This window comes from Schistocerca cancellata, chromosome 4 (genome assembly GCF_023864275.1).
Source record: "Schistocerca cancellata isolate TAMUIC-IGC-003103 chromosome 4, iqSchCanc2.1, whole genome shotgun sequence".
Classification (NCBI taxonomy): Eukaryota; Metazoa; Arthropoda; class Insecta; order Orthoptera; family Acrididae; genus Schistocerca; species Schistocerca cancellata.
This window is the reverse complement of record NC_064629.1, coordinates 48,051,842-48,075,694: the sequence shown is the minus strand read 5'-3', so window position 1 is coordinate 48,075,694 and position 23,853 is coordinate 48,051,842.

Here is a 23,853-nt window from a genome sequence, read left to right as displayed (position 1 = left end):
TATGTCCAAGCAAATCTGAACATGTCCTGGAATTTTGGAGAGCGAAGTTGATTATGTGTGAGTACCTGAACTTTGATAAATGTCTGAAAATAAAAAATTAAACTTCTCGCTCGAAGGGAGACTTGAACCTAAGACCTCTCGTTTCGCAGCTGCTCACGCTAACCACGGGACCACGGCGCTCCTGCGTTCAGTTTATCCTTGATGTTTCCTATCTTGCACATGGACTACTCAGTTTGTATATTTTGCTTGTTTTTTCATAGTTCCACACAACTTCTTCCTGTTTTCTCGATTGATCTGTGTTCAGTTTTTCAAGGCCTATCCACTGTGCCAACTTATAACTAAATCTGAGGGGGCTGCGATGGGGAGGTTCCCTTGTAAGTAAAACCTAAAATGCAGTTATGTGATGGGGAAGAAGATAGTAATTCCTTCAGATCTAGTGCGTTTTTGCCTTATGTTTGTGCTCTTTCCTCGAAGATAGGCCGTATCCTTGAGAAACACTGTGTTAAGGTGATCTTCCCCCCCCCCCTCCCCCCCCCCCTCCACGAAGATTGCAGCTTTACTCGGCTCTGTGAAGGTCGAGTTAGAGCTTCGTAAAGCTGGTGTTTATCAGATTTCTTGAAGAAATTGTGAAAAGTCGTACATAGGTCAAACAACACGCACCGTTCGTTAGAGGTGTGTGGAGCATCGAAGATACACACGATTATTACAGCCAGACAAGTCAGCTGTGGCCGAACATTGTATTGATACAGGGCATTCCATGAATTACAGTAATGTAAAGATTTTAACATCCACCACTTCTTTTTGGGAATCTGTCTTCAAGGAAGCTATAGAGATTAAATTAGCTAATAATTTAATAAACAGAGATAATGGTTTTAATTTGGACAAAGCATGGAATCCGGTTCTTGAAGTAATTAAACTGCAGAGAAGTCGTCATGGTGTCACCGCCGCCGATCATACATCGATAAGCGAATCGAATGTTTGTACGCCTTCGCCACAGGCGGCGCATGTGTAAGCGTATTTCTCTGCCGCCGACCAGCATCTGTGACCAGTATGCGTAGTACCGCCGCGGTGGAGCATATAAGGCCGCGCTTGGCATCTTGTCGTCACTCCTTTGCTGTTTTTAAATGTCTTCTATTGTTTTGTTCTGTCTTTCGGCTGAAGAGCAGCGCCTATGCTGCTGCCAGCCCGCCCCGATGGGGAATTGAAACACAATAACGGAAAAAAAATCTTGTCGTCAGTCTTGTGACTCACTCTGAGGATGGCCGGACGATACGCGGCCGAAATATCAGTGGAGGAAATTTTATTTGCGCGGCTGCATGCCCGAAATTTAATGGACTATTCATTACGCCGCGAGAAGTTGAAAATGCATAGTGTTCATGGTATTGCTCAATTTCCCTGAAATATTTTGTTGATTATAGATATGGATGTGAGAGATTGGCCATTATCTATTGTTTACGAATGCAATTGTAGCACACATCATAACAGTTTGTATTAACTCTCTGAATCTGGAACATGGTCCCGTCTGCAAATCACTTTGTTGTATTAAATCTAGAAGTTCACTCGAGCTGGTTTGCAGACTTATTGATTTTACATTTTCTTTCGGTGCTTTCTCATACCGGTAGCGCGACTTTTATTTTATTTGGGTATCTGCAGGCACCATACGGTAGCTGACTTTGGAATATCTTGACAGATTAAAACTGTGTGCCAGACTGAGACTCGAACCTCTTTTGCACTCTGTAATGATGCTTGAATTACGTAATCATTACGGCACCTCACCTCAACCTCTCGATACCAGTAATATTCTACTGTGTTTCTGTAAAATAGTTAACATATTTCTGTGACAACGTTGAGATTTGATTTCATTAATGTAGAGGTACTTCGATACATCGATATGTATTTATTGCAAATGATATTATTCTTATATGTATTCTTTTTTTGTCACTATGATCTTTGGCGTACTTGTAACTCTGATTTTTGGGCGCGTAAGCGGTTATTAGAGAGTCAAGCTTTGGTCGTCATGTTAAAAAGACGCAAATTGTAGTCAGTTTATGAAATGCGAACTTTAACAGTGAGGAAGATATTTTCAAGTATGTTTTATATTGCGAAGTGATGTTTAGGAACGAGTTACGTGATATTGCAACAAAAGTAATAAAAAAGAAGTGTAACTTAAATTCGGAGTGCTGATTACTTTTTTACATCACCATTGTCCTAACTTGCAAAAGTTTAATCTTCAAGAATGGTTTATGAAACACATCTATAAAACTTTTGAATATCGCAGAACAACATCTAGGCCTCTTTGCATCCGAGCTTGGAATCATCACTACCTAGATTTTCGACGATTGAGCCACGAGTTCACAAGGAGACCAGCGTGGGAAACACGAAAAGATGAGTGCCTAGTTTATCCATTATTTCAAGAAATGACTTTATTAACTGTGCTCTAATGACACCTGCCACATAATATAACTTTGTTTTTGCCCGAAAATGCAATATTTATTAGCGTGAGCAACACTACAATCGTAATTAATTATTGACCTTTGTTGTGGTAGGGTTGTTAGAGCTCGAATGACTCCGCTCTTATCATTTGCCTCCTAATCCATGTTTACTCATATGCAACAGTTCAAGCAAGAAGTAATGTTCTAACGTTCTGCGTGGTGTCTGTTTGTTCTATGTCGTGTCTCCCTACCACTTTCGCGCAATGACGCTCTGAGCTTTTTTTTTAGGGAATTGACTAGTTTGAACCTGGGACCTGTTGCTGGTAAGGAGACGCCAGACCACACATGACGTGTAGAGTTCAGAAGAGTTCAGTGAGACTAGCGATGATAGAATCAAATACTTAATGATTTCAGCGTCAGCTCCACTGCACTCCCTGTAAAAGAAACTTAATACTAACTAAATTTAGTGGAAGGGGTTCAAGGCTTTCCTATATTTAGTTAGATGGTAAAATAACGTCGAGAAAGCAGTTAAGTTTACCATTGGAATTTTTGTTCTACTCACAAAACATTGTTTATAAATTGCACTATTGATAAAAGGAAATATTTTAATACAGGATGATAAAAACAACTGCGTTCAACAAAAATGTGAACGAATATTCCCTGAATGGGTTTCCAAGTTCTACAATGGATCAAAGGATGACCTATGCCATATCACATTTATAATCTAGGTTTAAGTTAAGTTTCATAAAAGAGAAAATTATCAAAATGGTCTACAGTGACCCTCAATTATCTTTAATTACTTATTTAACTTGTCGTAAATTACAGTGACTGATGTGGTTTCTCAATAATTATATAACAGAAAAATCATCGCGTTTCAGATTTTAACTTCAAGTAGCAGAATGTGAGTACCACAAAGTTTATTTGACGATCGACACTAGTATTACGTAAAAAGGGGTGTAACAGATGAGACTTCTGCAGTTCTGAGTGAAGCCTTATGACTCTCATGCGGCATCGCGTGCGTTCATTACCTTGTCGTTGGTTAGGCAGCGTCAGGGGGCGGCGGGCGGCGCAGCTTCACACACCTCGCTGTCTCGGAAGCAACTCCTTCTAACTTCTCCTTACTACAATTTACTGAAGTTGGTTTAAGAAAAGCTTTCTGGCTGTGTTTTTAAACTGACCAATCAGGGTCTCAATGTTGACCTTAAGCTCCACCTACAAAAAGTCTGTCTATCCAATGAGAAACGTTATACTTTTCGTGGTGGGGCAATGTTTTTAATGTTTGCAATGTAACAGAGACACGTATAGTCTCATTCTAAAACATGCAGCTGGTGTGGCCCTTTTAGTGTTATCGTAAGATCTAAACTGTTCTTCTGGAGGGCTCTATCTTTTAACATGGGCTGGGGGGTTGTCTTGGCGGTCGGCTGGCGACGTGGGTGTCCGTCCCTTATCGTAGGGCCTTCTAGCTTACACGACTCTGCTCTCGGCTTCTGTTCTCGTTTCTCCCCTCGGAACTGCGTCTGTTTCACGGTGGGAAGGTATGACATGCATTTAGGCGTTCTTGTGTTAGTCTGTGGTATTCCATTTGCTCACTCGTTGATCGTATTACTTTGGTTAGTTTAATGTCAGGATTTATTCGGAGCTATGTGACATACTGCCGGATTTGCTATCATGTCAGAGTTTTCGTGGAAGGTGTTGGATTTGTCTGACACCTTACAATTCCTCGGAAAGGAATAATAATAATAATGGCAATTATAACTCGACATTTGTGAGAGGTGTGTTAAGGAATCATGATGAATTGAACATTATTCATCGATACATTCATGCAGGTATTATAAACTCATCGGAGTGAAGTCATTGCACTGCAATTATTCGTCGTCACTGAGAGGCTGACAAAATTTTTAGTAGGACTTATCATAAAAGAATGAAAATCAGACTACAGACTTGCACCAAGTACATAAGTACATTTATTGACACGCACATTTGATTTTTATGTTTCTCTCTGGTCCAGCCTCTCCCTGTATATTTTTATTACCGAGTCAAAAATAACCTGAAGTGATTTCAGAATGCTTCTACACTGTTGCAAGGTCAAAGTGGAATATAACCCCTTGAAGACTGTATTACTGTTCGATAAAGGAAGGAAGATTGGGTTTTAACGTCCCGTCGACATCGAGGTCATTAGAGACGGAGCACAAGCTCGGATTGTGTCAAAGATAGGGAAGGAAATCGGCCGTGCCCCTTGCAAGGAACCATAACGGCATTTGCCTGGAGGGATTTATGGAAATCACGAAAAACCTAATTGTGGAGGGCAGGCAGCGCGTTTGGACTGCGAGTACGAGTCCAGTGTGCTAATGACTGCCCCACCTCGCTCGGTGTATTATTCTTCACTCCCTGGTACAGCATTAGTTGTCAGCTCAGGTATTCGTACCTGTTCTGAAATATATATATTTTTTGCGTTAACATTTCTCTTCCGTTTTAATTTGCAGTTCGTAACGAATACGTTATGGTCATAGTCCACATTTGCCCCTGAAAAAGCTTTGCAGTTTAAAATCTCAATTTGCAATCTCTGTCTTACCATTATATGAGACCTTCCGGTGTCTCCAGGACTGTTCCACTAAAAAACCTTCATTCACGATTCTTAAACCAAGTGTTAGCAATACTTAAATTATACTCTCTACAAAGTTCTACTAGGCGGTATCCCCTTTCAGACCTCTCTCTCAGTTCATGTCCTCGTACCGTTTTTCCTTCTCTTAATTTTTCTACAGTCGAATCCCAGTCATCCATCACAATAAAATGTTCGTCTCCCTTAATTATCCGAATAATATCATTTATCTCGTCACACGTTAGACTTTTTTATGTATGTGTCCAAGGCTGCTGTAAATTTGCTTAAAGCAAGTCATTTTCCTACATAGTTTGTCATTTCACTTCGAAATAGAAACTTTATTTTATTATTTAGCATTTGGCTTATTTCACTCCATTTGACATTATCAAACTACATCACAATATTTTTTTATGTTTGGAGCATATTATTTATTACTATGGTGGTTGCTAGCCTTGTATTTATTTTGGCTACTATAATATAATGCGTTTACTACGTTGTTTGTAGTAGCTTACCGGTTTCCATCTTTTTCTTACTCAATATTATACCTAGTCCTGCATTACCCCTATTTGATTTTGTGCTGGTAACTCTGGGCTCACATGGCTAGAAGTTCTGTTTTGCCCGCTACCGTTCTTTGATAAGTCCCACTACACTCAACTTCAACTTATCGACTTCCCTTTTTAATATCTCTAACCCTTATACCCTATTAATAGGCTCTACATGCCACGCGCCGACCCGTGGAACGCCACTTTCGTTTTTCCTGATGAGAACATCCTCTGGAGTAGTCCCCGCCAGAGATTGTAATGTCCCTTATTTTACCTGCGGCATATTGTCCGAGAGGTTACTCTCATCATCATTAACAGTGTCGTCGAAACTGCCGTCTACTTCACATCTCCTGTGCAGCAAGCTACGTAAATTTAAGTATTAACTGTGTTTTTCTTACTTGTCACTTCTTTTTCCGTGTGTTTTTGCTCTTAGGAAGCTTTAATTTTCGAGTACTAGTAATAGTGTCCATAGATTTCGTGTTTGTTTTGAATACAGTCCAGAGACAGTTAGTGCATATTCTCATTGTTTCCAACAAGAAGTGTCAAGTAACCACAGTTTAGTCAGCTATCAGCCGCATTTAGTGAGTTAGCAGTCTAGTTAAAAGTTGATTATTTAACTCTCTGCAGTACACTGTTGATTTCTTAGGATGGATAGGATGCGTGACTGCTATGTAAGGACACAGGGGGTGCTGGCCACTGTTCGCGAACAGCTGAGCGTGTTGATGGCCGCGGTCAGCCGTCTTCAGGCTGCTGCCTCGGAGTGTAGCGGCAGTGGGGAGTCTGGTGCGTCGCATGGTACAACCCCAGTGTTACATGCTTCACCCACTGTCCCTGCTATCGAGACATCTTCGCGAGTACCGGGTGCGGCTGGGCCACCCTCTCCCCAAGGGGAGTGGCGGGTTCAGCGGCGTTCGCGGTGCACGAGGCGGAGGGTAAATGTGAAGGCTGGCCGTGTGGCATCGCCCGCTCTGCCTGTGAGTGGACATGGGGCCGCTCCTTCAGCAAGGTCCGAGCAGGCACACGGGGGGAGGGGTTTATTAGTTATTGGGAGCTCCAACGTTAGGTGGGTGATGGAGCCCCTTAGGGAAATAGCGGAAAGGTCGGGGAAGAAGGCCAGTGTTCACTCTGTCTGCTTGCTGGGGGGTCTCATCCGAGATGTGGAGGAGGCCCTGCCGGCGGCGATAGAGAGCACTGGGTGCAACCGACTGCAAATTGTTGCTCATGTCGCCACCAATGACTCCTGCCGTCTGGGTTCAGAGCCTCAGTTCGTACAGGCGGTTGGCGGAATTGGTGAAGGCGGAAAGCCTCGCTCGTGGGGTGGAATCAGAGCTAACTATTTTTAGTGTCGTTCCCAGAACCGATCGCGGTCCTCTGGTTTGTAGCCGAGTGGAAGGCTTAAAACGGAGGCTCAGACGCTTCTGCGGAGATCTGGGGTGGAAATTTCTCGACCTCCGCTATTGGGTGGAGAAACGTAGGGTCCCCCCGAATAGGTCAGGCGTGCACTACACGCAGGAAGCGGCTACAAGGGTGGAGTGCACATGTGGGTTTTTTAGGTTAGAGAATTCCCTCTCTAGGCCCGACAAGACGCCTCGTGAGACGCAACAAGGTAGCAGTAGGCAAAACGCAACAGGAAATGACAATATTAATGTGGTAATAGTAAACTGTAGGAGCGGCTATAGAAAGTTCCCAGAACTGCACTCATTAAAAAATGGTCACAATGCACGGAAAGTTGGCTGAAACCAGATGTAAACAGTAATGAAATTCGAAACTCAGGTTGGAATTTATACCGCAGAGAAAGGTTGGACAGTAAAGGGGAAGGCGTGTTTATAGCGATAAAAAGTGTAATAGTATCGAAGGAAATTGACGGAGATCCGAAATGTGAAATAATTTGGGTGAAGGTCACGGTTAAAGCAGGATCAGACACGGTAATTGGATGTCTCTATAGGCCTCCTGCCAGTTGTGGCAGAACACCTGAAGGAAAATTTGGAAAACATTTCGAGTAGATTTCCCGGCCATGTTAGAGTTTTAAGTGGAGATTTTAATTTACCAGATATAGACTGGGAGACAAACGTTTATAATGGGTGGCAGAGACAAAGAATCCAGTGAAATTTTTTTAAGTGCATTATCTGAAAACTACCTTGAGCACTTAAACAGAAAACCGACTCGTGGCGTTAACATATTAGACATTCTGGTCACAAACAGGCCCGAAATATTTGAAACAGTTAACGCAGAACAGGGAATCAACGATCATAAAGCGGTTACAGCATCGGTGATTTCAGCCGTAAATTGAAATATTAAAAAAGGTAGGAAGAGTTTTCCGTTTAGCAAAAGTGACAAAAAGCAGATTTCAGAGTACTTGATGGCTCAACACAAAAGTTTTATCTCAAGTACAGATAGTGTTGAGGATCAGTGGATAAAGTTCAAAACCATCGTACAATACGCATTAGATGAGTATGCACCAAACAAGATGGAAAACAACCACCGTGGTACAACAACCGAGCTATGGTCGCAGGCCGGCCGGGGTGGCCGAGCGGTTCTAGGCGCTTCAGTCTGGAACCGCGCGACCGCTATGGTCGCAGGTTCGAAACCTGCCTCGGCATGGATGTGTGTGATGTCCTTAGGTTAGTTAGGTTTAAGTAGTTCTAAGTTCTAGGGGATATTATATCTCTTTAAAAAAATGTTATGTTGTTTATTTAGTTAGCGGAAACACTCTCCTAGTAAATTCGTTTGTCCTTTGATTTATCGTGATCTGTTACTGATTTTTAGTGGAGTAAGTTTTTACTTTTAGCTTTCAAAAAAAAAAAATACAAAAGAGTTTTAATAAGCAAAATAATGAATTTCGTAGGTTGCCAGTTACGTATTATATCTGGTTTTATCGAGCGCCAGGCTCCCTACAAATTACTATAAATGAAATAGCGTAGTAGTACTCAGCTCTGAAATTATTACTATCACAGAAAATAGACAAGTTTTAATAAAATTATTTCACTGGATTACTTCACTTAATCTCACAGAATATTTTTACATAATTTCTTCCGCTCCGGCTATCAGACATTGTGCTGTGAAAAATTATTTTTAAATGTACCGCGTAATGGCGGCTAATTGTTAACAGTCAGAGATTACTGTTACTCGCTCCGCAGCAGCTGGAAACTTGCTAAATAATTTTCATTAGATATTCTTTTCATAAGATAAATGTGGCGTAGGTTCTTGAAATAACACACGGAGATCACTTTATACTAATATATTCTTGCTAGGACACAGTTTACACCATTAAATATTTGCAATTACGTTACGACAGAAACAAATGCTAGCGCAGCACAATAGCTTGCGTACCTTATTCCAGCTCACACCAGAACGAACAGAACAAAACAGACTAGACAGAAGAATGAGCATTGCATTGTATTTTATACTCTTACAAAGATAATCACATTATAATCTCATACAATAAAAATAATGTCTTTTCTGCATTTATCGATATATATATTGTATATTTTTACAGTTAAATCAATGATAAATCAATGTTTGCAATTAATTTTGAGTCACATACTGACAATTTTATTTATGTTTCACCTTGATAAGGGTGAATATTGCAAAAGGGACACTACACGGCCCCCTGGGCTACAAGGAACACACTACTTAATGTTTGGTCCTTGTAGACCGCGAGTGTCACTTTTCTTTCGTTCGTTGGTCACTTTCAGTTTACTTGACCGTGTATTAGTTCATGGGTACATATTCATTTTGAGTCTTTTTACATAACATGGCTGGGGACAGTTACAATATAACAAGCTCTTCCATTTGGACGAGGGACGCAGGGAAACCCCAGAAAAACCTCGGCAGAGCTGATAGATTTAACCCTTTGTGTTACTTACAGAAGTTGGTTCTACATGTTTTGGTACTACAAGTATTTACATCAAATATAAAATTTTCTGAAAAAGAAACAAACATATAGTCTTTATATGAAAGTGTTTATCAAATTTTTTATATTGTGTTGGTAATATTTTGAGTTTTTTTTTTATATTTTTGTCGGCGCATTTCTAGTCGTGTGGTGTGGATGACGCTGTATGTCGCTACCGCTATGCTTCGTGCCCGTTGCCATGGAGCGTCGGCTGGAAACTGTTGTCTTCTTTCTTGTCCGTAGGCGGCGGTCAGGATGTGGAGTACGGAACGACGTTATTTTGTCTGCGTGGTGCGTCTGCATTGTTGCGCAGCGCTCGTTAAAGTTTTCAGCACGGGAGAGGATGTTGACTCGTGCAAATCATGAAACAAATGCACATATGTTATAGAACGGATTTTGTAAGATGTTATGGCTGTGGGTAAAAATTGATTAGTCAACAATATTGCATCATCGAGGCACAGACTCAGTTACTTGGTATTTTCGTATTCGTTTGCACGTACTGGTGCTGAATGATGCAGGAGATATGATGCTGAATCAAGCACTGCACATCCCTGTTGTCATCACTTCGTATGGAATATTTATGTTTCACTATTTTTGTTTGACGGCGTTCCACCGTAGTTGCCGTTGCAGTAACGTCCTACTACGTGGTCCGTGACGTCATATTAATTGTTGGCGCACAGGAGGTAGCGTCCAAACTAAAATTGTTGTCTGTACAGTTTCGAACACACACTGATCACAGTTTTGTGTTTTCGGTCACTGCACACAGATATGTTTTGTTAATGTTTGTACCTCGCGTTTTTTCAGTTGTACAGCACATAAGTGTTCACTGTCCAAGTTGATCACTAATACAGTTCTCAAAGTTCACACTTCCTCCGCGAATACCAACACACTATTATAGTTCCTGTTAGTATTGCTTACAGCATGACTTTGATACAATTGTATTACATGATTACTGGTTTTTTTTTATATCACATAGTGACACAGATGTCTGTTCGTTTACACAATATGTTACAATGAAATTTCACAGATCAAAAGCACTTTTGTTCTGTTATTGCATACAGTTAAGTGTTACATCATACATGCAACGGATTCTGGCCTGACTTGCAGTATTTTTATATTTAAGCATTAATAAATTTGTCATAGGGTATATTCATTTGGGGATTAGGACCGCTGCGCATGTGCTAGCTCCATAAGCTGTTAGCGTAATCGCGTATCCTATAAAAGGTTTGCAACTGTCAAAAACAGGCTCTAAAGTAGAGCTCTTATTTAATCTCAAATATTGTGGCTAGATGCTTATACTTTCTCTTTTACGGTCAAAGCACAGCATCACAGATGTCACATGGTATGTGCACAGTCTTTTGCATATACCATTTCTATTCATTTTTCATGTGACAGATTAGAATATTTAGTGCATTCTTTGAATAAACATTTATCACACAGCATAATAAAATTTATAGTTACTAACTCTGATAACCACTGAAAAACATCTTACACTTACTAATCAAAATATCCACGGGTATGCTGCCGGTCTATAGTGTCCAACGGGCACAATATTTCGGCGATCAAACATGTCGCCATCATCAGGTGAACTGACGGACTGAGCTCCTGTGAACGTGCCGGCACGGAGATCCGTACGCTATGGCTGCTCAGTTCCCTCTGAGCAGCCATAGCGTACGGATCTCCGTGCCGGCACGTTCACAGGAGCTCAGTCCGTCAGTTCACCTGATGATGGCGACATGTTTGATCGCCGAAATATTGTGCCCGTTGGACACTATAGACCGGCAGCATACCCGTGGATATTTTGATTATCAAATACGCCGGGAGAAACTCAAGAATCACATCTTACACTTACTGATTATGTTTCTAAACAAATTCTATCATTGGACTGATGGTCCTTTAGCTTCTTTTTACTCATTTTTGAAGGCTGATGTGTAAATCATTCCTTGACATAAAGACAAAACATCTTACATACTAAGCACAAACAAAACATCAAATTCTTACAACTACACAAAAATATATATTGAAGTCTGTGCAAAACCTACATATTACATAAAAATACGGTAAACCATTCATGTCCTATTGTCAGGTACCACAAATTTCTTTAAGTCCTTATAGGGATACAATCTTTTGATCTTCCCGCTCATCACATCAGCTATAAGATAGCTAAAACCGTGCGGTATGTGTATAATTTTAAAAGGTCCATTATACAGCATTTGCCATTTCTTGTTCTTCTTCGTTATGAGTGACGACTTAGGATGGTTTCTTATCAAAACTAAGTCGTTTATCTGATATGGAACTGTCCGTTTTATTGACTTGTCATATCGACTTTTTCGTTGGGATTCAGTTAGATAACGTGATTCTTGTGCTTTGTTGTTAAGGATTTCGTGCCAGCGAAGCGTTTCATTGTGAGATACGTCCGAATAATATTCTCCCTGGCCCCTTAAATTGCTGCTTAAATGAAATATGGGCATCTCTTCGCTTTTTACTCGTACACTCGGGCAATCTTTACCGGGTGTACTTACTGGTCGTGTTAAATCCAGTACAATCTGCTTATTTTCATTCAGTAGGGAGATCTTCCCGCGGGAGAAATCAATTTTTGCTTTTTTCTCGCTCAGGAAACCTCCCCCCAGGATGCAGGTTACTCTCAATCCTTTGACTACGAGAAAGATACATTTTACGTTATCTTCCCCTAGGCATAAATCTACCAGCACCTGATACTGAACTTTCTGTGCTTGTGCTCCCATGGCTCCAATGACACAGCAGTTTTGTACAGGAAATGTCGGTAAGTTGCGGTTTTGGCTCAAGGTTTTGAATAGATCATAGCTCATAACATTAGTAGTGGCACCTGTATCTATGTATATTTCTACTGGCAATTCATTAATTTTAGCTTTTATGATGGTTTGTACTTCAGTTATTTCTTTTGTGTTACATTGGTTTGATTCCATAAGTAAATCATGTTGTGTACTGTTTCCATCTTGGTACCTCAGTAATAATACATTATCTTGTGTATTGTTTCTAGGAGTGCCTCCTGTTTTTTCGCCGGCCATCAATTGGGAGCTTATTGTGGCCGTTGTTCGTTTGATGGTCTTGAACTATGGTGGTTTCCGTCCGTGGGCATTTCTACTATCCTTACGCTGCTATTCGAGTCTGTCCATGTTTGTGGTATTGCATTAGTATTCTGCATAGAATTCCTATTGTCACACTGGTACTGGTTACCGTTAGGAGGCGGAGGTGGTGGAATAGAAGTTTGCATCCACTGCACCGGGTAAGTGCGGTTGTTGGCACTACTGCTTTGTTGTGGCCATTGACCTTCACTTCGACGTTTGTTATTGTAACTATTATTACTGTTACTGTAGCCGGGATGTACTCTATCTTTCCACCTACGTTTTTGATTGTAAGATGTTTGACCGTTTCCGTTCTTCCTGTTTTGTTCTGCGGATTGATCTTCCTTTCCATTTCCGTGGCTTCCAAAATTGGAATTGTTGTTGCCATTTTTAAACTTGCGTGGTGAACCATTACTGTTCCCCCGGTGTTTATTTATCCTATTTTCTTCCTGGGAGAGATCGATTTCGTCCAGCACAGACAAGTACCGTTCCAGGTCATTTTCCGGTACATTTATTAATTTGTCTCGTATATGACCAGGCAATCGTAATTTTAAGATTCTGATCACATCACGGGCTGATATGGGGTCATCCCAATATCTAGTTTTGTTGATATATTTTTCAAAATATTTACGGAGTGTACCCTGTTTGTGATTGTACATTTGCGGGCTGTATACTTCAGTCCTCAGGCGTTCTTGAATAGCCTTAGACCAATATCTGTCTAGAAAAGAGTTTTCAAATTGTGCCAGGCTATGGCAATTTTCTATGACTTCATTTGCCCATAAGGCAGCGTCGCCTTGTATATGTGCGATTATGAACTGAATTTTTTGCCGTTCATTCCAGGCACTCGGTAATACATTTCGGAATCCTTTTATGAAGATTACCGGATGCGCTGTATTCTTTTCCGCGTTAAATACTTGGAATTGTCTGTGTTTTATTAAGCTTTCATCAATGTTATTGCTTGTGGAAGTAGAAGCTGCCCCCACGGGGTTATGAATAGGAATGCTTCCTGTAAATTGTGTGTTTTCTTTTTCCGAATCGCTTTTTTGTTGGTATGAACTGTACGTAATATTCTCATTACCGTACACGTTCCTAACAGGCGTGCCACAGTTGTTAAGCATTTGCAAATGTGCACGCTCGAGTTCAGTAATTCTGTGTGTCATTTCTTGCCGCCACAGCGGTACTGGCAATTTGTATCTCGCTTCGCTTTTTTCACCTGCGAGTGTTAGCGTGTCTACTGTGGGTTGTTTACATACAGCTGCTCCGTTAGTTACTTTTTGCAGAGCAGACTGTATTTTGCTTTCTACACGTTCTGTGATCTGGCTTTCTTTTTCAGTTAGCCAGTCATGGAACTCTTTTTCTACTTTCTGGGCTTGATCATTTAAATGTGTTTCTATAGTTCCTTTTTGTGTCATCTCTAAATTGTCCATTCGGTTCGCAAGCTGTTCTACTTCGTCCCGGATGACTGTGTGTGCCGTCTGAAGCGTTTGCACATCTTGTGCTATGTTGCTTACAATGTTCGGCAGTTCGGCTTGGGCTTTCTTTATTTCTGTCATTTCTGAATATATCTTTTCGAACATTGTACCTATACTTTCTATTAAGACCTATTCTCTTCCTTCGTTTTGTTCCCTTATCTGCTTGACTAGCTGTTGATTCCTCTCTTCCCTCAATCTCTCTCTTTCTTCGTTTTGTTCCCTTATCTGATTGACTAGCTGTTCGTTCTTTTTCTCTAATTTCCGTAAAAATTCAGCAAACGGATCCGGTATTGGTGAGCATACCGGTGTGGTAGTTGTTCTAATCATTGGAAAATTATCACTAGCCCTGCTAGTAGCACCTATCGGTTTTACTGTTTTCGTCTGCTGGCTACTTCCTGGCATATCACCGGAAACTACATTGTTTACATTTTCTCCCCCTCGATCACTATTAATATTTAGTAAGTCAGTGTCACTATCAATATCGCTCAATAATTGCACATTATTTGTAACATTGGACACATTATCTGGTTGCAAATCTAACACACGTCCAACTTTTCCCATAATGACGATAACTTTCACTGGGCTAACTACAAAAATTGTTCCTAACTACAAATGCGGACTAAGTTCAAAAGTCAAACTGCTTATTGTTTCCAAAATCACACAATATTAATATCTACAACACTGTACACCATGTACCATCTATGATACTATACTTTGATGATACGGGCCTATGTAGCAAGCTTTTATGCATAGTGGTCCTTACCTTGATTTCTTTTTTCTTTTCTTTTCTTTTTGCTATCTTGTCCTCTCAGGGTCTATACAGTTCTTCTCCGCTTTCCTCGTTCAAGTTTATACATGAAATGGAATTTGATAGACATTAGAATACATACAATACATGTTAACAATTACATACATACAAACCCAAAAAAAAATATTTTATCTCTTCGAGCCGCACGTAACAGGGCGCTATTTATTATATCTTATTATCTGAAAACTACCTTGAGCACTTAAACAGAGAACCGACTCGTGGCGTTAACATATTAGACATTCTGGTCACAAACAGGCCCGAAATATTTGAAACAGTTAACGCAGAACAGGGAATCAACGATCATAAAGCGGTTACAGCATCGGTGATTTCAGCCGTAAATTGAAATATTAAAAAAGGTAGGAAGAGTTTTCCGTTTAGCAAAAGTGACAAAAAGCAGATTTCAGAGTACTTGATGGCTCAACACAAAAGTTTTATCTCAAGTACAGATAGTGTTGAGGATCAGTGGATAAAGTTCAAAACCATCGTACAATACGCATTAGATGAGTATGCACCAAACAAGATGGAAAACAACCACCGTGGTACAACAACCGAGCTATGGTCGCAGGCCGGCCGGGGTGGCCGAGCGGTTCTAGGCGCTTCAGTCTGGAACCGCGTGACCGCTATGGTCGCAGGTTCGAATCCTGCCTCGGGCATGGATGTGTGTGATGTCCTTAGGTTAGTTAGGTTTAAGTAGTTCTAAGTTCTAGGGGACTGATGAACTCAGCAGTTAAGTCCCATAGTGCTCAGAGCCATTTTGAACAACAACCGAGTTAGAAAACTGCTACGGAAGCAAAGGGAACTTCACAGCAAACATAAACATAGCCAAAGCCTTGCAGACAAACAAAAACTACACGAAGAGAAATGTAGTGTGAGGGGGAGGGGGGGGGCTGTGCGAGAGGCGTTCAACGAATTCGAAAGTAAAGTTCTATGTACTGACTTGGCAAAAAATCGTAAGAAATTTTGGTCTTATGTCAAAGCGGTAGGTGGATCAAAGCAAAATGTCCAGACACTCTGTGACAAAAATGGTAATGAAATAGAGGATGACAGACTAAAGGCCGAAATACTAAATGTCTTTTTCCAAAGCTGTTTCACAGAGGAAGACTGCACTGTAGTACCTTCTCTAGATTGTCACACAGATGACAACATGGTAGATATCTAAATAGATGACAGATGGATAGAAAAACAATTAAAATTGCTCAAAAGAGGAAAGGCCGCTGGATCTGATATGATACCAGTTCAATTTTACACAGAGTATGCGAAGGAACTTGCCCCCCTTCTTGCAGCGGTGTACCGTAGATCTCTAGAAGAGCGCAGCGTTCCAAAAGATTGGAAAAGGGCACAGGTCATCCCCGTTTTCAAGAATGGATGTCGAACAGATGTGCAAAACTATAGACCTATATCTTTAATGTCGATCAGTTGCAGAATTTTGGAACACGTATTATGTTCGAGTATAATGACTTTTCTGGAGACTAGAAATCTACTCCGTAGGAATCAGCGTGGGTTTCGAAAAAGACGATCGTGTGAAAACCAGCTAGCGCTATTCGTCCACGAGACTCAGAGGGCTATAGACACGGGTTCACAGGTAGATGCCGTGTTTCTTGACTTCCGCAAGGCGTTCGATACAGTTCCCCACAGTCGTTTAATGAACAAAGTAAGAGTGTATGGACTATCGGACCAATTGTGTGATTGGATTGAAGAGTTCCTAGATAACAGATCTCAGCGTGTCATTCTCAGTGGAGAGAAGTCTTCCGAAATAAGAGTGATTTCAGGTGTATGGCAGGGAAGTGTCATAGGATTGTTGCTATTCACTATATACATAAATGACCTTGTGGATAACATCGGAAGTTCACTGAGGCATTTTGCGGATGATGCTGTAGTATATCGAGAGGTTGTAACAATGGAAAATTGTACTGAAATGCAGGAGGATCTGCACCCATGGTGCAGGGAATGGCAATTGAATCTCAGCGTAGACAAGTGTAATGTACTACGAATACATAGAAAGAAAGATCCGTTCGCATTTAGCTACAATATAGCAGGTCAGCAACTGGAAGCAGTTAATTCCATAAATTGTCTGGGAGTAGGCATTAGGAGTGATTTAAAATGGAATGACCATATAAAATCAATCGTCGCTAAAGCAGGTACCAGACTGAGATTCATTGGAAGAATCCTAAGGAAATGCAGTCCGAAAACAAAGGAAGTAGGTTACAGTACACTTGTTCGCCCACTGCTTGAATATTGCTCACCGGTGTGGGATCCGTACCAGATAGGGTTGATAGAAGAGATAGAGAAGATCCAACGGAGGGCAGCGCGGTTCGTTACAGGTGATTTAGTAGTCGCGAAAGCGTTACGGAGATGATAGATGAACTCCAGTGGAAGACTCTGCAAGAGAGACGCTCGGAAGCTCGGTACGGACTTTTGTTGAAGTTTCGAGAACATACCTTCACTGAGGAGTCAAGCAATATATTGCTCCCTCCTACGTATATCTCACGAAGAGACCATGACGATAAAATCACAGAGATTAGAGGCCACACAGAGTCATACCGACAATCTTTCTTTCCACGAACAACACGATACTGGATAGAAGGGAGAACTGATAGAGATACTCAAGGTACCCTCTGCCACAGTCTGTCAGGTGGCTTGCGGAGTATGGATGTAGATGTAGATGTCATGTAGAGAGTGTTATTTTCGAAACAATAATCATGTTGTACTATCTAATCAAACTGTGAAATTTTCTTTATCTTAAAAATCGATTAACGATATTTTAGCTTTGGATTGCATGTTGCTTCTTGGAGGTATGACGACTTACTAAATGCTGGTGCTAAATCCCGAAAAAAAACATTTTTGTGAAATGTAGAGGATTAGTCTTGTGGGACTCCTGGAGTCGGTGACGAACCCTGAAAGATAAAAATACCGATGTAAACTGAAAGTCACGGACGAGTTTGATCGAACAGGGAGTCGGTAAAAGATATCTTCGCAAGGGACAAGCAGATGCAGGGACGAGCTTGAAAGTGAACGCGTGGTGCTGACTATATAAAACGATTGAGAATGTAGTAAAATTTACTAACAACATTTATTTTTCAAAAGGAAAAAGAGATATAAGTTATAATTATTGACTGAATACTGTCAACAACTAACAGTTGGGTTAAGACAACAATGGACAAGGATCCTGGGTGGCAGAAGTGAGTCAAGTACTCTGGTCCTAAAAAAGTGGATAACGCAGTCTGAATTGATCTGACGCTGAGCAGACAACTGATAATCTACAGAAGTTTCTCAATATAGGTGCAGCTGAGAGCAACTGACGACTGAGATCTGTATGGTCTGACAAGGCTGGAGCAGCAGTACATTACCCTGTTTGCTTCGTGTGGCGATGTAAATTGCAGCCGGCGAGAAGTGCGCGGCAGTGGAGAGACGTGGAGTCGGCACCTGTGAGTCGATCACGGCCACGAAAGGAATGCAAAAATCTCACGGTCCAGTGATCAGGCAGACGGATCGCAATTCACTCTCTACCATAACCTTGAAGTCCCAGTAGATTTCAGTGTGTGACACACTCGTTCGCTGGTCGTACCAAGAACCAATTTGATTCACTTATACGACAGAGCACACAAGGATGCCAAACATCAAGACTGGTAAACCAAAAACGAATAAGTGATCTCTCGGCAAACGAGTAGTCCGACACGTTTGAAGTCACACTGTCAGTACAGTAACTACTTCACCACAGGCTCCCCAGCCGCGCAGGATTAGCCGAGCGGTCTCAGTTGCTGCAGTCATGGATTGTGTGGCTGGTCCCGGCAGATGTTCGAATGGGTGTGTGTGTTTGTCCTTAGGATAATTTAGATGAAGTAGTGTGTAAGCTTAGGGACTGATGACCTTAGCAGTTAAGTCCCATAAGATTTCACACTCATTTGAACATTTGAACAGGCTCCCCAGTCTAGCTACTCCCAAGTGAAATCAGTCTTAGGACAGGTCCTAAGTACCAACCACACATGCCAGAGCTTTGACCAGAAGATGCTTCCAGACCGACGTCCAGAACCTGAATGCTTTGCACCTCTCCAGATAAAAAACTTCCGTTTTCCCGGAAAGTGCACAGACAACAATGCCTTCACCCCATCTCGAGCTAATCACAGGGCTTTAGAGGCGCTAAATCTCCCCTCATACATGACAGCACAAACTCATGTCGAACCAGGGCAATAGTTAAGAAACCTGTGTCTCTGTAAAGAAAGAAACCACCAATTACTGGCTTTTTTAAGCTTTCGTGGAGGGAGAAGATGGTTTTCTCCTAAGTTGTGTCGCTTCCCATGGCAACAAGCAAACACATAAAGATCTTTACTTAAATCGCCTGTTGCTTGGAGAATGTTAGTCCTAGCTATGAGGTGTAATAAAGATTCTAACTCTAAACGTATCTCAGATGTTGGAGTTTCTTATACAACCGAGGCGATCGATGGAAATGGGTCAGAGGCCTATTTGTAGTATTGGCGAACACAAAAACTTGTGAATTTTTAGTACACGTGGCTCTGCACACAATGCCCAGTTTATGACTCCACTGTGTAGATGCTCCCTTCAGTCAGTAGCCCCCAGCTCAGCCTTCTGCTGGCGCCGTGGCAGGTAGCTCGGCATTGTTCTGCTGGAGACCTGTCTCGACTACAGGCTGCTCTGTCTGCCCTGTACGGCTGTGGGCCTGTCCAGAAAGATTTACTTCCAACATGCGGTTTCTGCGAGCTATGAACCATAAAAATACCTCATGCTTTTAGCGCCCTACCAGGCTCCATCAATGTCTGCTCAGGCTTTAAACTTTCTAGAGTCTCGCTCAACGTGCGTAAGGCTGTAACAAAATCTTTAATAATTTTCCATATACAAAAATAGGTGAGAGAATGACGTGTCCTCTCTCAAGCTAGATTCAGGTACCAAGTATGGGATGCCTAAGACCCGTCAAATTTAAAAGTTTGTTTTTGGTGGCAGTAATTACTAAAAATTGTGCTCATATCTCGAAGTAATATGTTGTTTATGAGACGCAACAGTTGCCAAACACCACCGATTCCATACATGTTATTCTTTGCGATCACATGCCTCTATATTTCAGAATTCCTTCTAAAATTGTAGGTACGCTGCTGCGTGAAGGGTTGTATGTCAGTACTCAAGGCTTTCAACCGATTTGCACTGTCATTTATGATTTCACATGTGCCAATTCCATTATCTCTATTCTGTATCAGAATTTAGGCGTTTAGTGTGTATTTCCTGCTTGATTCAGATAGTAGTAACGCACCATTTTGTGTCGTCTTGGGTTTTTTCCGGTTTTAAAGTATAATTTTTGTGAGTTTTTAGGATCCTCGTAATTATTGCCGCCAGTATTTGCTATATTCTACAATTATTGTTAGTATGCTGTAGAAATATAAATTACAGAAGATTGTATTCCTTCTTGAACGATTCACAGTTATAAAAATGGTGACAGTTATAGTACAGAGTTCCATGAAAAGCCAAAGTACCAGAATTATGAATAACTTTTTGTGTGGCGAGTGGTTTCATTCTAAGGACATGGGTATCTGACAGACAAAATATTTACCATCTGATTCAACATTTTTATATATGTACTGAGCGAATACAATAGTCACCTAATATGTTGTGAGGCATCCATTTTGGTTCCTTTTCATTTTCCTTGATATTGTTAATGTCACGTATTATACACCTGCTAGTTTCACATGTCTTTTATCAAACTTATCAAACTTTTATCAAATTTATGATAATGACAGAGGCTCAAGATTCGATACATATTCGGAGGTTGACACCTACCAACGCCTTGGGAAGAGATAAACTCAAAATTCTTCTTATTTCGACTATGCTCTCATTTGTTTTTCTCAATAGCATTTCTGACAAGACCCACCTGGACAGCCGCGGGCGTTAGCACGCCTCTTCGGGGATTCGGGGAGGCTCCGTATCAATTCCGACGGGCTGATTAACGACGAAAGCCGAAGTGCCGCCCTGCTTAGATGTGGTTTTTATGCGTTTTTTCACGTACGACCACGTTAATACTGGGCTGGTAGCCACGTCCCACCTCAGTAACACGATTCGAAAACGTTCTCGCACTTTTACACGAGACAGTGGCAATTTGTGTAGTTGTCGAATTATGAAGGTTTATTTCGGAATGACGTTTCATGACAGCTGTATTGACAGTTGAGTTAGCGACGTTATGTGGTTACAGGCTGTTTGCTTATATGGTATTCTGTAGGTCATATCTTTGTTCTCACGAGCTACATCACATTGCGTTTATGATTCGTGTTTATGTATTCTACGTTCATGTGCAGTTAATCCTATTGTCTTTTATGGAATTTGTTATGACAGATAGTGTTGTGGTGCACATGATTCGCTGCTCCAACAAAAAGTTTAACATTTGCTATAGCTCCAACAGCAGCAAAGGAGCAGACTGATACAATAGTGTGATAGCAACTGAGACATCGATGTCATATGGACATCAAGACCTCCTGATGTACGTAGCAAATCATAATTCTATAATACGTTAAATTATTCATTGTACCAAACTACGTACTTTCCACAGATAACCTGAAGTTGGCAATCACGACTAAATAGGCCTCTTGTAATAAACAATATAATCAAACACAGCAGCGTCTTTGGCCTGATAATATAATAGTATGCATATAAAAAGCAGCGGGACCAGATGAGTACAAATTCAGTAATATTCTGTAAAGTTTCTGTAGCTGCTACGAAGTAAGTTAATAATTTACCAGGTTTTATATTTCCTGTTATATAACGTTCTGACACGAGATTAACCTCACTCACAATGCTATAAATAAACAAAATTCAGAGTAAAATTCATGCTTTAAGAAGACAAAAGGAAAAACGTTCCCAACATAGATACGAGAAAAATATTAAGTAGGGTATTAATTATGTTTTTCATTATCGTTTGGCATCACACCTCCAGCGTTCATAGTACAGATATTTAAATCAGTTCGTCTAATATAGCTACACCAACATAGCCAATGACACACATGTCTCTTTTTACACATACATGTTTAATACACTCCACCTAAAAGACCAGCAGATTCTGAATGAAAATTAAATATAGGCAATGGATTCTCAAGTCAGTTAGGCACAGCAGCCCTGTTAAAGGAATCGCTAAATAACAACTCACTTTGGTCACATGTTGTAGTACTCGATGTGTTCTAGTGCGTGCACTCACAGAGGCAAATAAGATGTTGGGGGCCCTTCTCTTAACGGCGGTCGCACAATGGGGATGCGATTAAGGCATTAAGAACTAGATGAACTTACATGCAGAACTCTGTTTGGTTGATTACGGCTGTACGTTGTAGTAGTAGACTGTCATACGAGTGAACGTTGTTATTCACAGCGTGGTAAATCTTGACATTGCTGCCTATAGTAACTACAATGTGATACTTAAAGAAATGATTCAGCCTGGTTAACGAGGAACTTGTTTGGGCGCGTAGAGCGTGTAAGTGTCGAGCAGGATTGGTTTAAAAGCCGAAAATTAGCCTTCCGGTCGTTGCCTTCATGTATAGCCTAAGGTGCCTTCTTCGCTTCATTTGTCAAGGGTACCATTACAGCAAGTTTTCGTAATGGTGTTCGCGTGACGCTCCACGCTGAGGAGGTTTGAGGCTAATTATTTTTAACCTATGCTGTACCATGTTACGTTATTTTCTTTCTTTTTTAAAAAGGAAGTCCTTCGATTACCCTGAGTAGCTTTAATTTTATTGTTGGAATGCTTGTAAGTTTCCACAGTTTACCAAAGTTTTTTGGGTTCTTTAGATGCTATCAGGTCGAGAAGTTCGAAAAAACAGTTTATCAGGAACCGCGATGGGATGCTTGATACGAAGTTTTATAAATTGTGCTGCCGAACGCTGTTTGCCTGTTATTCTGTGAACTTGGCAGGGGTAAAGAGCGTCTCTCCCCTAAATATTAAACGTATTGAAGGAAGAAAGTAATAATATTAGAATTTGTCCCGTCGATGTTATTATTTTCAAAGTTAGATCAGTATCAGCTAGACGACCATCAGCCTCACGGACGGATGTCCACTTGGCCAGGGTGCATGAACTCGTACCATCTGATCGAAGATTATCCGTGAAAATGATTGCTGAAGAACTGAACATCAATCGTGAAACGGTTCGTCTACTAATAACTGAAGATCTTGGTATAAGAAAGAATTGTGCAAAAATGGTCCCCAAAAATCTCACCAAACAACAGCGAGAAACACGGAAAAATGTGGCAGCCGATTTGTTAGAGCAAACAGAAGTCAATCCAGAATTGTTGAGCCGTGTTATTATTACTGGTGACGAAAGTTGGTTTTTTTCAGTACGATCCAGAGACAAAATGCCAAAGTTCGAAATGGTGCTCAAAGGGATCACCCAGATCAAAAATAGCTTGCATGTCAAAGTCAAAAGTGAAATGCATGCTTGTGTGCTTCTTTGATTCGAAGGGAACTGTTCATAAAGAGTGGGTGCCTCTGTTTGTCATCAGTTAACCAATATTACTACAAAGAAATTTCAGAAAGACTTCATAAAAGAGTACTTCGTGTCCGTGCCAACATCGCTGATAATTGCATTCTGCATCACGATAATGCGCCATCCCGTACTGCTCTGTCAGTACAGCAATTTTTAACCTCAAAACAAATTTCAGTACTACCACAGCCACCTTATTCACCAGATATCGCTCCGTGTGACTTTTTTCTGTTTCCAAGAATGAAAACGGCGATGAAGGGACACCATTTTCAAACAACACAAGATGTCCAAAACCCTGTGACGAGGGTCTTGGAGGATATTACAGAAGATGAGTTCTTGAAATGTTACCATCAATGGCAGAAGCTCTGGAAAAAGTGTGTGCAATCAGAAGGGAACTACTTTGAAGGAGATAACACTAAACTTGACTAAAACGGTAAGCAACATTTTTTTCACATCAGTCTCATTACTTTATTGTCGCACCTCGTGTTCGTGCATAATCAAATATTAATTTATAGGTTGTTCTACATTTAGCGTGGTTTGAA